This window comes from Orcinus orca, chromosome 9, assembly GCF_937001465.1.
Source record: "Orcinus orca chromosome 9, mOrcOrc1.1, whole genome shotgun sequence".
Classification (NCBI taxonomy): Eukaryota; Metazoa; Chordata; class Mammalia; order Artiodactyla; family Delphinidae; genus Orcinus; species Orcinus orca.
Genome location: NC_064567.1, coordinates 8,850,195 through 8,864,315, shown reverse-complemented (window position 1 = coordinate 8,864,315; position 14,121 = coordinate 8,850,195). Strand labels below are relative to the sequence as shown.

At 39.1% G+C, this 14,121-nt stretch overlaps 1 protein-coding gene and 1 pseudogene across 2 annotated transcripts in view; both read left to right on the top strand.

The window, feature by feature from the left end:
* Nucleotides 1-14,121, top strand: part of CNTNAP2 (contactin associated protein 2) — a 2,019,732-nt gene that overhangs the window by 595,963 nt on the left and 1,409,648 nt on the right. The gene's annotated exons all lie outside the window — the stretch shown is intronic.
* LOC101280111 (serine/threonine-protein kinase Sgk1-like) lies at nucleotides 1,368-3,590 on the top strand (annotated as a pseudogene).

The following is a 14,121-nucleotide window of genomic DNA, read 5'->3' as shown; positions in this document are numbered from 1 at the left end:
TTAAAAAAAAAAAAAAAGATACCTAGATTTAAGCATAATAGGCACCTAATAAACATTTGTTGAGAGAATAATTGAGAACAAGCAAAACAGGAATGAACAAATGAGATTTTTCTACACAATTTGGCCTTAGCATCCTTATCCTGATCAAACCCTCTATGAATTCAATGACTGCTACCCTCTGTACCATCTGCTGTTCATTCATTCTGGACACCAGTCACTGTGCCATGTGCTGGGAACAGAGAAGTGAAGCAAACTATCGAGAACTTCATCCGTGAGGATGAACGGCTCACAGTGGAGTCATCGTTAAAAAAGGAAATGTGCAGATGAGTACATGAGTCCTATTCATCATAGTTGCTACAAAGGAAAGGGAGTAGGTCCTCTGAGAAAGAAAGGAGATAGACTAAATGTAGCTTAACGTATGGTAGAGTGGGAGAAGGTCTCTTCTCCTGTCATTTAAGATGTGATAAGTTATCCAAGAGAAAATTGGGAAAAGAGCATGTCAGGCAGGTGCAATAAGTTGTTGAGGTTTTTTATTTGTTTGTTTTGTTTTATTTTGTTTTGTTTAAGATTCTGTTAGCTTGTGGCTCATTCCTCCTTAAAGACAGTAGGCATTCCTATACTTATGCCTTTTTGTGATACTGATTCCATTGCCTGGAATGTTCTTGTCTTTCATTTTCTATCTAATGAATTTTTTTTATCCTCCCATGTTTTTGTTAAATATTAAAACATCAAACTGTCCTTACCCCTGACAAAAACCTGTACGGGGATGTTTATTACAGCTTTTTCCTATTGCTAAAACTTGTAAACAATCAAGATATCCTTCAGTAGGTAAATGGATAAAGAAACTGTGATATACCCAGACAATGAAATATTCTTTAGCTCTAAAAAGAAATGAGCTATTAAGCCATGAAAAGACATGGAGGAGAGTTAAACACATACCACCAAGTGAAAGAAGCCACATGCCCTGTGATTCCAACTATATGACATTCTGGAAAAGGCAAAACGATAGAGACAGTAAAATAAAATCGGAGTTTGGGGGAGATGAATAGATGTAGCAAAGGGTATTTTTAGCGCGGTGAAATTCTTCTGTGACACTACAATGATGCATGGATGTCATCATCATTTGTTCAAGCCCCCATTAAATGTATGACATGAAGAGTGAATCCTAAAATAAGCTATGGATTTGGGGAGCTTATAATGTGTCGATGTAGGTTCATCATTGGTAACAAATGTAACATTCTTGGGAGTGATGTTGATAATTGTGTTGGAATGCGGGTGTATGGGAAATCTCTGTACTGCCCTCACAGTTTCGTTGTAAACATAAACTGCTGTAAAAATCGGTCTTATAAAAAACACAGAGTGTTGGCTGAGCCGGTCTCCCGTTTCTGACGCCTCTGCGTGCTCCATCTCTGTGGTGATGACGGTGAAAACCAAGGCTGCTGGGGACACCCTGACTTACTCCAGGATGAGGGGCATGGTAGCAATTCTCATCGCTTTCATGAAACAGAGAAGGATGGGCCTGAACAACTTTATTCAGAAGATTGCCAGTAACTCCTATGCATGCAAACACCCTGAAGTTCAGTCCATTTTGAAAATCTCCCAACCTCAGGAGCCTGCGCTCATGAATGCCAACCTTCTCCTCCACCAAGAAAGCGGTCCTGAAAAAGAAGGAGGAAAAGCATATTATGTCAGAGCGGAATGTTCTCCTGAAGAACGTGAAACACCCTTTCCTGGTGGGCCTCCACTTCTCTTTCCAGACAAGCTGTACTTTGTCCTAGACTACATGAACGATGGAGAGTTGTTCTACTGTCTCCAGAGGGAGCGATGCTTCCTGGAACCACAGGCTCGCTGCTATGCTGCTGAAATAGCCAGTGCCTTGGGTTACCTGCACTCTCTGAACATCGTTTATAGAGACTTAAAGCCAGAGAATATTTTGCTGGGTTCACAGGGACACATTGTCCTTACTGACTTTGGACTCTGCAAGGAGAACACTGAACACAATGGCCCGACATCCACCTTCTGCGGCACACCCGAGTACCTTGCACCTGCTTCATAAGCAGCCTTATGATAGGACCGTGGACTGGTGGTGTCTGGGGGCCGTCTTATATGAGATGCTGTATGGCCTGCCTCCATTTTATAGCCGAAACACAGCTGAGATGTACGACAACATGCTGAACAAACCCCTCCAGTTGAAGCCAAATATTACAAATTCTGCAAGACACGTCCTGGAGGGCCTCCTGCAGAAGGACAGGACAAAGAGGCTTGGTGCCAAGGTTGACTTTATGGAGATGAGGAATCACGTCTTCTTCTCCCTAATTAACTGGGATGATCTCATTAATAAGAAGATTACTCCCCCTTTTAACCCAAATGTGAGTGGACCCAGCGACCTGGGGCACTTTGATCCCGAGTTTACCGAAGAGCCGGTCCCCAACTCCATCGGTCGGTCGCCCGACAGTATCTTCCTCCCAGCCAGCGTCAAGGAAGCGGCCGAGGCCTTCCTGGGCTTTTCCTACGCACCTCCCGTGGACTCTTTCCTCTGAATGGTCTTAGGGTTGGCTGTGAAGCATTTTACGGGCGTTTTTTTAAATGTTTTAGTTAGCCTTTTGGCAGAGCTGCCAGCTGACAGGACATCTTAAAAGAGAATTTGCGCATCCCTGGAAGCTTGCACATCTTGGCAATCTTACTGCACACTGTTTGCTGGAAGCTTTTCGAAGAGCACAGCCTCCTCAGTGAGCTCGGGAGGTTTTCCTTATTCTTCCTTCCAATGTGGTGCTATCTCTGAAATGAGCAGTAGAGGGCCACCCCAGGCAGATGCACTGATCTCATTTGTAGGAGGACGCTGTTCGGAGAAGGAGCTTCTGAAGGTCTGTCCGGGCCATGATAACGAATCTTATGAAACGTGCCTTTTCTGATGAGATCGTGTTAGCTCCAAAGTTCTTCCTGTTGCCCAGTGTTTCCGTTCTGTTTTTCCTTGTGGACTTCCTGTGTGATGGGCCGTATGAGTGTGGTATGCTTGCTCACAGAAGGACTCAGTTATAAGCATCAATGTGACACTTGCAGGACACTACAACGTGGGACATTGTGTGTTTCTTCCATATTTGGAAGATAAATTTATGTGTAGGCTTTTTTTTTTGTAAGATATAGTTAATAACTAAAATTGATCAAAAATGGTCTTGCAGTGACTTGTATCCAGATGCTTAAAGAAGCATTGCTGCTACAAATAGTTCCATTTTTAGAAAAGGTTTTTATGGACCAATGCCCCACTTGTCAGTCAGAACCTGGTGTTTTCATTGTTTAAAATCACCTGTAAAATGGGCATTATTTATGTTTTTGGTTTTTTGTTTCTTTTTTGCATTCCTGATAATTATATGTATTGTATAAAGAAAGTCTGTACATTGGGTTATAACACTAGTATATTTAAACTTACAGGCTTATTTGTAATGTAAACCACCATTTTAATGTACTGTAATTAAATGGTTATAATAATGTACAATTCTTTCCCCCCTCCCTACCACACACCTTTTTGTGTGTGTGATAAATCAACTTTGGCTTGCAATAAAACCTTGAAAAATATTTGCAGAAAAAAAAAATACATTAGGATTTATATACACTACCAAATGTAAAATAGATAGCTAGTGGGAAGCAGCCGCATAGCACAGGGAAATCAGCTGGGTGCTTTGTGACCACCTAGAGGGGTGGGATAGGAAGGGTGGGAGGGAGGGAGGCACAGAGGGAGGAGATATGGGGATATATGTATATGTATATCTGATTCACATTGTTATACAGCAGAAACTAACACACCATTGTAAAGCAATTATACTCCATTAAAGATGTTAAAAATAATACATTAAACTATTTACATTAAACTTTCACTTCCTTTATATTAAATTTGGTAAAATATCACATTTTCTGCTCTAAGGACTTAAGACCTTTGAAGGTTGCTAAAGCCCAACTCCTTCCAATCCCCTCCAAGGACCTACAAGCCCAGCCTGTCCCTCACTCCCCATTGTCTGTCTGGTCTGTTTCCTTTTTGTTTACCCCACGCTTCTGCTCCTTCCACACTGGCCTTCGTGTCCATCCTGCTCCTGGTCTTTCTTACTTTTATTTCTCGCCCTGAAACCACCATTCCACAGATATTAGGAAACCTGATGGCTTGTTCCCTCTTTTCCATGAAATCTGTGCCCCAAAATGATTTTATCAATGAGGGCTTCTCAGATGCCTCATTGAAAGGACATTCATTCACCCCCCACCAACCCCCAGTAGGTACCCTCAAGTTCCTTCCCTGCTCTATTTTCCCCCATAGTAATTATCACCATCTGATACACTGTGTATTTTTTAAATGTGTTATTTATTATAATAGAAAACTCTGTGTTGTTCCCGGCTGCATACCTACTGTGGGCACTTTATAAATAATTGTTGAATGAATAAATGAATGCATGTCATCTTAAATTCATAATCACTGAGCAGTTATCCTTAATACTAGTTATTTTTCATATCTTATTATAAAATCAATACATGTTATTTGAAGAACATTTCAAAAAAGTAGGAAACAGGAAAATAAAAGTCGCAATTATCATCATAAATGTGACATTATGGTTAACATTTTGGTTTACGTATTCTTTCAGCCATTTTCTGGTCTATAAATATAAACTTGATAAAATAGGGAGTATAGCATAAGCACTGTTTCATGGCCCATTTTTCTTTATCTTAACATACTGTAAATATTTGTCAATTAATTAAACATTCTTCAACAGCTTCACTTTATTGACTGTCTAATGGTCCACTGTCCACTTTGTACCAATCAAGTGCATGATCAAATCTGACGTGACTTGAGTCAGGAACACCAGAGGATGTTTATCTATAGCTCTTCAGTTAATTATTTAAAAGTGGAAGTGGGTTAAGTAGACTAGGAAATAGACTTGGTTGTCAATAAGTACATTGCATCTTCTTTGTGAATGCTGTCTTTGAATTAACCAGTAAGTGAAACTAGAGGGTCAAAAACTGAGACGTTTACCAGTGAACCAACAAATTGCAATACAAAATAACCTCATGTGTAGGAAGATTGCCCTTGACAGCTAGAGTCCTCAAGTTCATTTAGGCATACTGCAGTTGACCTTGACACTCTTCAAATGATTGCTTTATTGAAAGTGCTAGGTACCTCTGCCTCCTTACAAGACTAGAAGTTAAGTTAAAAAAAAAAAAGGAAAGGGCACTGTTCACCATTATTTTAGAGATTTAAACCTCTGCCTGGCTCCAGGGCAAATAGTTGATGCTATTTTTTTTTTTTTTTTTTTTTTTGTGGTACGCGGGCCTGTCACTGTTGTGGCCTCTCCCGGTGCAGAGCACGGGCTCCGGACGCGCAGGCTCAGCGGCCATGGCTCACGGGCCCAGCCGCTCCGCGGCATGTGGGATCTTCCCGGACCGGGGCACGAACCCGTGTCCCCTGCATCGTCAGGTGGAGTCTCAACCACTGCGCCACCAGCGAAGCCCAGTTGATGCTATTTTTGAATACCATTGCCTTTTTTTCATGAAGCAATATGAATTAAATTTCACAACCTTTTCTATGTTACACAAAGGGTAAAAGTTGATATTATTTTTTATGATAGGATTTATTTCTCTGAAAATAGAAGATCGACTTAGAGGAGACAAAAACTTTTTTTTTTTAAAGTCTCACAAATCTATTTTTTTTCTAGTATTAACAGTTCAGTAGATAATTTGAAACTGATTAATCTGTTAAACCATATGTCAGAAACATGCTGCAGCTGTTAATTGTCCAGCAGAATCTGAACTACAAGTCTTGAGGAATTCGCCCTTGGACCATGCAGACCAGACAATTTCCTATTTGATTTATAACCATGATTCTTGCAACGTGACTGATTTTCTAGTTATCCTACCTTAAATTTTTTCTAATGTAGCTATTGGACTAAAAAAAGGCAGAATGGAAGAAAGTTGATCTGAACTTTTTGAGATAATGGCATTGAATCTATTCGTTATCAGATGCTACGGTACTGATTGTGTTCAATATTTTTCAAAGTATATGAAGATCCCTACTGTATGTTCTATTTTCCATATTTTGAGAACGTATTGAAGTCCCCTCCCTTCCAGAAAAATCACCGCATAGCAGGGTGATCAAAGTATAAACAAATACTTATCACAGTAGATTGTCAATGATACAGGATGAAAGTGTTATATTCGAAATACCAAATTCTTATGTTCTTTTGAAAACAAAGAAGAGCTGTAAAAGAGCTCTCTCAGAAAAGTCAGTAACTTCAACTCTTACAAAATTCATTTGCTGAAGCCAAGTTATTTTAAAAGTTCTAAGGGCATGTACTGATGATATAGAAGAACCCTCAATATAATCCAGGGGTTCAAATGACAGGTCATGTTAAGGTGGTAAAGATCAGAGAGATGCTGTCTCTCACGTGGGATACAGCCAGGAAGATCTACACGTAACGTCATGGGATAAAGTCAACTCTCTCTGCACAAGCAGTTTTTAAAATGGAAAAATGCTAAAGTGTCCATTGGATAGATAAAGCGAATACATCTCAACAGCCAAAACTAGGAACGATTGTGGCTTCCTCACATTTGGATGGATTTATTACCTCTCATTGTCAGTAATTCATTGATGTAACAGCCTTTTATGGCATTCGTGCTGTATGCCAGGTTCTTAGGCCCTGGGAATACAGGCTCAACAGGACAGGCGCATGCCCCGTTCCCATCGTCCTTACTACCCAGTCAACAAGTAATAAACACATTTTTAAAAAATAAACAGTCAAGGTAATTTTAGATTGTGATTGGTGCGGTGAACAAAATAAAACAGTGCAATCCATTGAATAGCAAGTAATGTTTGGGGCATATGAAGGTGAACATTGAGTTGGTGAATTTAGACACTGGCCAGAGAAAGAGAGGATGGTATTTGAGTTGGGGGCAGCCTGGAAAGAAGTCAGCCCTCTTTAGACCTGATGAAGGGAATTCTAGCTGGGAGGCAGGGAAGGGGGAAAGGGCCGTGAGAGGGAGTGTGCTTTCTGTGTCTGAAAAAGAGAAAGGAGAGTGAAATTAAGAGCTTAGTGACCCAGAGGAGAAGAGTGAAATAAAATAACACCAGAGATCACTCAGGGCCAGACCATTGCAGGCTTTGGTGGAGTTGGGATTTCATACTCAGTGCGAGGGGAAGCCGTCAGGAGCAATGGCCAGGAATAATCTGATCCCCATTTTTAAAAGATCCATCTGGCGACTGTGAAGAAAATGGATTTTAAAGGGATAAAGTTCGAATCAGGAAATAAGTACCCAATAAATATTTATTACATGAATAAATGGAATAAATTTGATGTACTTTGCTGAATGTCGTACTCATTGGATGTAGGCATATCAGTTGAGTGGCTGATTCTGTATGGTTTTCTCTGAGAACACCTATGTAAAACTGCAGGAGTCTCTTCCTTTTAGTTGAAAGGTATGGGTCTGCTGTGGACAGAAGATATTGAAATTGCTGCAATATCATGGTATAGGGTATCACTTCAAGTAAATTCCTGGGATCCAAATGGGAAGTGGTAAGAAAAATCTGACCACTTCAATATTATTAGGAGATCTGCACACCTAGGAATAAATCCAATCAATGCAACATATACAGATTTTATCCAAAGTGAATCTGGAGATGCTGTGACCTTGAAATTGTAGACCTCAAAAACATAGGTCTTGTAATCAGGCACAACTCGGTTTTTGTCCTGGTTCTATTATTCTTTATCTGTGAGGTCTCAAGCTTCCTCATCTGTAAAATGGTAATGATACCTATGTCAAAGGCTTACTAAAGTAACTCACTGAGAGAATTCTCTTGGAATATTTACTATATTGCCTGCCACATAGGTACTCCATAAATGATTGCTGTTACTGTTTCTTTATTTGCTGATTTTGGTTTAATGGTCTGTACTGTTTATGCTACTGAGATGGAAGAGGGACAGATGCCTCATTTAACGCATGGCTACTGCAATGCCTATGTAGCACATTGGGCTGTGTCCCATTGAAGAGAAAATGAACAAAAAAATGTAAGTAGAGTCACCTCCATTGACTAGTAAACAGGAAAGATTCAGTGAGAAGAAAAAGGGGGAGATATAAGTCTCCTTTTTTCACTTAATGATTTTCATTGCCTACCAGGTAAAGTATGTCCACTCAGTTGATTTAGTTCTAAATTCATTATCTTTAACTTTTCCCTAAATTAGCATTTGATGGCAAACTAATTGTACTTCTCTTCATGACCGCTAAGTTCTTTGTGGAGTAGGTAAAGGAAACTAAATCCATTCTTCCATACGTTGTATGAAAGGACAATTAATTCTCCACTTAACTACATAATCTGTTTTACCAAGGAGCTAATACTCTTGCGTTTTCTGTGCAGGAATTTAACCCTGCTATGCAGATGCAGATATAAATAATAAAGGTCCTTATATAAAGTTAAATACACAAAAACAATATTTATTTTTATTTTAAAACAGGAGGCAATATTTGTATGGGAATTTCTGTGATAGGTCAAAGTATGCTAAAGACCAGATGGTACATGTTCTCGCTTATTTAAACATATATGTTATAGTAAATGTAGTGTGTGTGTGTGTGTGTGTGTGTGTGTGTGTGTGTGTGTGTGTGTGAGAAGACTTGTAACAGTGATTACTTCTATGGATTACGAGAGTCCTTTCTATCTCTGTATTGTATGACGTTTTATAGGATCAGGAAAAAAATGGGTCTCATTTCTAGTGACACAGAGTAGGCCAGGGAAATTGGAGAAGGTACACAAAGCAAGGTATGAATCAGAAGAGCGGGAGGAAAATATGATGGAAGTGAAGATATATAAACTTCATATGTGGCATATGAGTTGGAGTTCTTGGTGGTTTTGCCCTAAGGAGGAGCAAACATTTTTCTAGAATGCTCCTATAACACGGATTTTTTTAACCATTTACTTTCTATTGCTATGATGTAAAAAATCATAGAAAAACGGACCCAAAACTAGACATTTGAAGTCATGGAAAAACTGAGGAGACTCTGGATAAGACAGAAGCTAGTCAACCAGATTCTGGCCCTTAGGAATAAAATCTCGATTTTTTTATTGTGAAGAACATGCTCTTTTTTCCATGTGCTAATATTGGGAAAACCTCAGCCTAATACTACCTTTGAAAGTCACAACTATCCCAAGAAAATATTTATTAGACTAGGTTAAGTTAAGATAACTGAACTTGAAAAAAGTTATTAAAAAATACTGGAAGAGAAAGTCTTATTTATACTTCCTGTACTTGCCATACATTCAAGGAATAATACAATACTTATATTTCAAAATACATCTGTAAATTATTATTAAATTTAAAGACATTTGGCTTCCAGATAGGATTACACCCTTTCCATAGAGAGAAGTAATTGGGGTATGGGATTTCCACAGATGACATGTGGAATGAGCTCAGTTTGTTTCGGTTTTTTAATAGAATGCTAAAGTTAGCCAAGTCCTGAGGTGAAAAATACAGAGCCTATTCAAGTAATGCGTGTCAAGGAAAGAAGACAAAGCACCATGTTTCTAAGTGCATCGAGACAAAATACTTCTGTAAGCAGCGGCCCAAGTTTATAGGGAGTAAAAATAATGGATCTGCCACAGCTGTAAAGAAACATTGTGAAGTTATTGTTAGTGCTGTCGTCCCTCCTTCCTTCCTTCCTTGTTCTCTCCTCTTTATTTAGAGGAAAATTAAAAAAAACACACACACACACACAAGGAATCATAATCTTGGGAATAAAGTCTCTAAAATAAAGAAGTACTAGATCCCATACAAGTCTTCTCTTGGTCAGAGTGTGGAAACGGATGCTTCTTATACTTTGTGAAGAATTTAAGGGGCAATATTAACCTCAGTGATTACTCAGGAAGCACCTGAGTCATGACTTCAGTCTCCTTTTCATTCAAATCCTGAAACTCTCCACTAGGCTAGACAAGAAATACCACCTTATTTGTCCAAAGGATTTTCCACTGTCTTTGAAGCAAAGTAACGAAAAGCATGCTTTGTCTAGGAAGTCAGGGAGATGGTACAGAGGATAGCATCGTCATCAGTAGGTGGGTACACTGGTAGTTGCATTCTCAGCTGGTGAGGACAGCAGTTGGCTATGTTTGGGCACCTGGGTGAGCAGACAGAGCATCAGGAAATCCAGGAGCAGGAAGCACGGTACAGTCCTGGAGCATCGAGACGGGACTCCAGACACTGAAATGAGCGTCAGGGGAAAAGAAACCATCTCTGCAGGAAGTGAGATGCTACTAGGGAATTAGCACAGACGTTTAGCTTGGATTTGAAGATAGTTTTGGCCGTAAGGAGCAAGGCAGGAGGCTATAGATTGGAAACAGAAGAGTTTAGGGGGAGGTGTGGCCTCTGAAATTTTCCCTGACAACGGAGAGGAAGGGTCATAAAACCTGAGGCAGGAAGAGTAATGTAGCTCTAGCTTCAAAAGTTAGGAATTGAATGCACAGGATGTAAGGAGACCATTGAGTTATGTATTCCCCTGAGAATATGCCTTTTCCAGTTTGTTTTTTTTCCTAAATACGAATCAAAGATATTGCTAGAATTTCCGTCCTGATAGCACTGCTTGGTTTTGGAGTCCTTTGCTAGTCTTAATTGTTTTCTGGGTATCCGGCTTGTATTTCCAAATGTGTGATATAAAACATGTATTTAAGTGCTATACTTTTTAAAGATGTGTTATGAAAATTTTCCAACATTATTTTTCAATCACAGATACAATTGAATGATACTCTGATGTCAATTACATCTGTTCTGAAGTCATTTGACCTTGCAAATTCCTGCCCATACTGCTTGCCAACAGAGATCTCTCTTGGCCACACTCTCGTAGGTGAAGGGCAACAGCCGTTTCATCTCTCTTCGCCAATCATTTCCTCTGTTCCAGCATGAATTCGTACAGAATTCTTACAGCTAGTCTGAAGACTGACTGAAATTGTATGAAAATAAAACTCAAGGCCCATCTGCTCCTGTAGTTTTCATCCAAGATTCCCTGGAATGGAAGTACACTGGAGACTGAATGTTTGCCATAACTGTGTGGCTGTAGTTTTGGAAGACATCCTAGTATGGGAAAATACAATACTAAATTATTTCAAATGTTAGCATTCTCTCTCTCTCTACTACTACTACTACTACTACTACTATAAAAATTCTAACTTGATTTCCTTATATTTAATGTCTGCAGAATGTTGAGACAGGTGTTCTAGAACAACAAGCAAGCTGTCTCTTTGGAAGATAGAATGTGTAATAACTATTATTACAGTTGGAGATAAAAATAGATAGTTCATCATCATAGTCAGTCTGGCAATATGGGCACACGTGGAGTGCAGCGACAGCCTTCTCCAGGAAATTTCATCCCCGTTGTAGTCTCTCCGTGATTTTGCCTAAGCTTTCCTTTCTCTACAGTGTCCTCAACCCTCTTCATCTACATGCCCTCAATTCTTCAGGTCGGATTCATTATTTGTATGTTACCTGTTACCATAATTGATCATTAATCTTTCGTCTTCGTGGATACATAGAATATTTATTATACTAAACCAGAGGTTGGAAAACTTTTCCTGTAAAGGTCAGATAGTAAATACTTTCACTTTGGAGGCCCTATAGTCTTTTTTTTTTAACATCTTTATTGGAGCATAATTGCTTTACAATAGTGTGTTAGTTTCTGCTTTATAACAAAGTGAATCAGCTATACATATACATATATCTCCATATCTCTTCCCTCTTGCATCTCCCTCCCACCCCTCTAGGTGGTCACAAAGCACCGAGCTGATCTCCCTGTGCTATGAGGCTGCTTCCCACTAGCTATCGATTATTTTTTACATTTGGTAGTGTATGTATGTCCATGCAATTCTCTCACTTTGTCACAGATTACCCTTCCCCCTCCCCGTGTCCTCAAGTCCATTCTCTAGTAGGTCTGGGTCTTTATTACCGTCCTGCCCCTAGGTTTTCATAACCATTTTTTTTTGTTTCTTTAGATTCCATATATATGTGTTAGCATATGGTATTTGTTTTTCTCTTTCTGACTTCATTCTGTATGACAGACTCTAGGTCCATTCACCTCACAAATAACTCAATTTCATTTCTCTTTATGGCTGGTAATATTCCATTGTATATATGTGCCACATCTTCTTTATCCATTCATCTGATGATGGACAGTTACGTTGCTTCCATGTCCTGGCTATTGTAAATAGAGCTGCAATGGACATTGTGGTACATGACTCATTTTGAATTATGGTTTTCTCAGGGCATATGCCCAATAGTGGGATTGCTGGGTCATGTGGTAGTTCTATTTTTAGTTTTTTAAGGAACTTCCATACTTTTATCCATAGTGGCTGTATCAATTTACATTCCCACAAACAGTGCAACAGGGTTCGCTTTTCTCCACACCCTCACCAGCATTTATTGTTTGTAGATTTTTTGATGATGGCCATTCTGACTGGTGTGCAGTGATACCTCATTGTAGTTTTGATTTGCATTTCTCTAATGATTAGTGATGTCGAGCATCCTTTCATGTGTTTGTTGGCAATCTGTATATCTTCTTTGGAAAATGTCTATTTAGGTCTTCTGCCCATTTGGGGGTTGGGTTGTTTGTTTTTTTCATATTGAGCTGCATGAGCTGCTTGTAAATTTTGGAGATTAGTCCTTTGTCAGTTGCTTCATTTGCAGACACTTTCTCCTGTTCTGAGGGTTGTCTTTTCGTCTTGTTTATGGTTTCCCTTGCTGTGCAAAAGCTTTTAAGTTTCACTAGGTCCCATTTGTTTATTTTTGTTTTTATTTCCATTCCTCTAAGAGGTGGGTCAAAAAGGATCTTGCTGTGATGTATGTCATAGAGTGTTCTGCCTATGTTTTCCTCTAAGAGTTCTATAGTGTCCGGCCTTACATTTAGGTCTTTAATCCATTTTGAGTTTATTTTTGTGTGTAGTGTTAGGGAGTGTTCTAAATTCATTGTTTTACATGTAGCTGTCCAGTTTTCCCAGCACCGCTTATTGAAGAAGCTGTCTTTTCTCCCTTGTATATTCTTGCCTCCTTTATGAAAAATAAGGTGACCATATGTGCATGGGTTTATCTCTGGGCTTTCTATCCTGTTCCATTGATCTATATTTCTGTTTTTGTGCCAGTAACATACTGTCTTGATGACTGTAGCTTTGTAGTATAGTCTGAAGTCAGGGATCCTGATTCCTCCAGCTCCGTTTTTCTTTCTCAAGATTGCTTTGGCTATTTGGGGTATTTTTTGTTTCCATACAAATTGTGACATTTTTTGTTCTAGTTCTGTGAAAAATGCCACTGGTAGTTTGATAGGGATTGCATTGAATCTGTAGATTGCTTTGGGCAGTACAGTCATTTTCACAATGTTGATTCTTCCAATCCAAGAACATGGTATATCTCTCCATCTGTTGGTATTGTCTTTAATTTCTTTCATCAGTGTCTCATAGTTTTCTGCATACAGGTCTTTTGTCTCCTTAGGTAGGTTTATTCCTAGGTATTTTATTCTTTTTGTTGCAGTGGTAAGTGGGAGTGTTTCCTTAATTTCTCTTTCAGATTCTTCATCATTAGTGTATAAGGATGCAAGAGATTTCTGTGCATTAATTTTGTATCCTGCTACTTTACCAAATTCATTGATTAGCTCTAGTAGTTTTCTGGTAGCATCTTTAGGATTCTCTATGTATAGTATCATGTCATCTGCAAACAATGACAGCTTTACTTCTTCTTTTCTGATTTGGATTCCTTTTATTTTTCTTTCTTCTCTGATTGCTGTGGCTAAAACTTCCAAAACAATGTTGAATAATAGTGGTGAGAGTGGGCAACCTTGTCTTGTTCCTGATCTTAGTGGAAATGGTTTCAGTTTTTCACCATTGAGAATGATGGCTGTGGGTCTGTCATATATGGCCTTTATTACGTTGAGGTAAGTTTCCTTTGTGCCTACTTTCTGGAGGGTTTTTATCATAAATTGTTGTTGAATTTTGTCCAAAGCTTTTTCTGCATCTAATGAGATGATCATATGGTTTTTATTCTTCAATTTGTTAATATGGTGTACCACATTGATTGATTTGCATATATTGAAGAATCCTTGCATTCCTGGAATAAACCCCACTTGGTC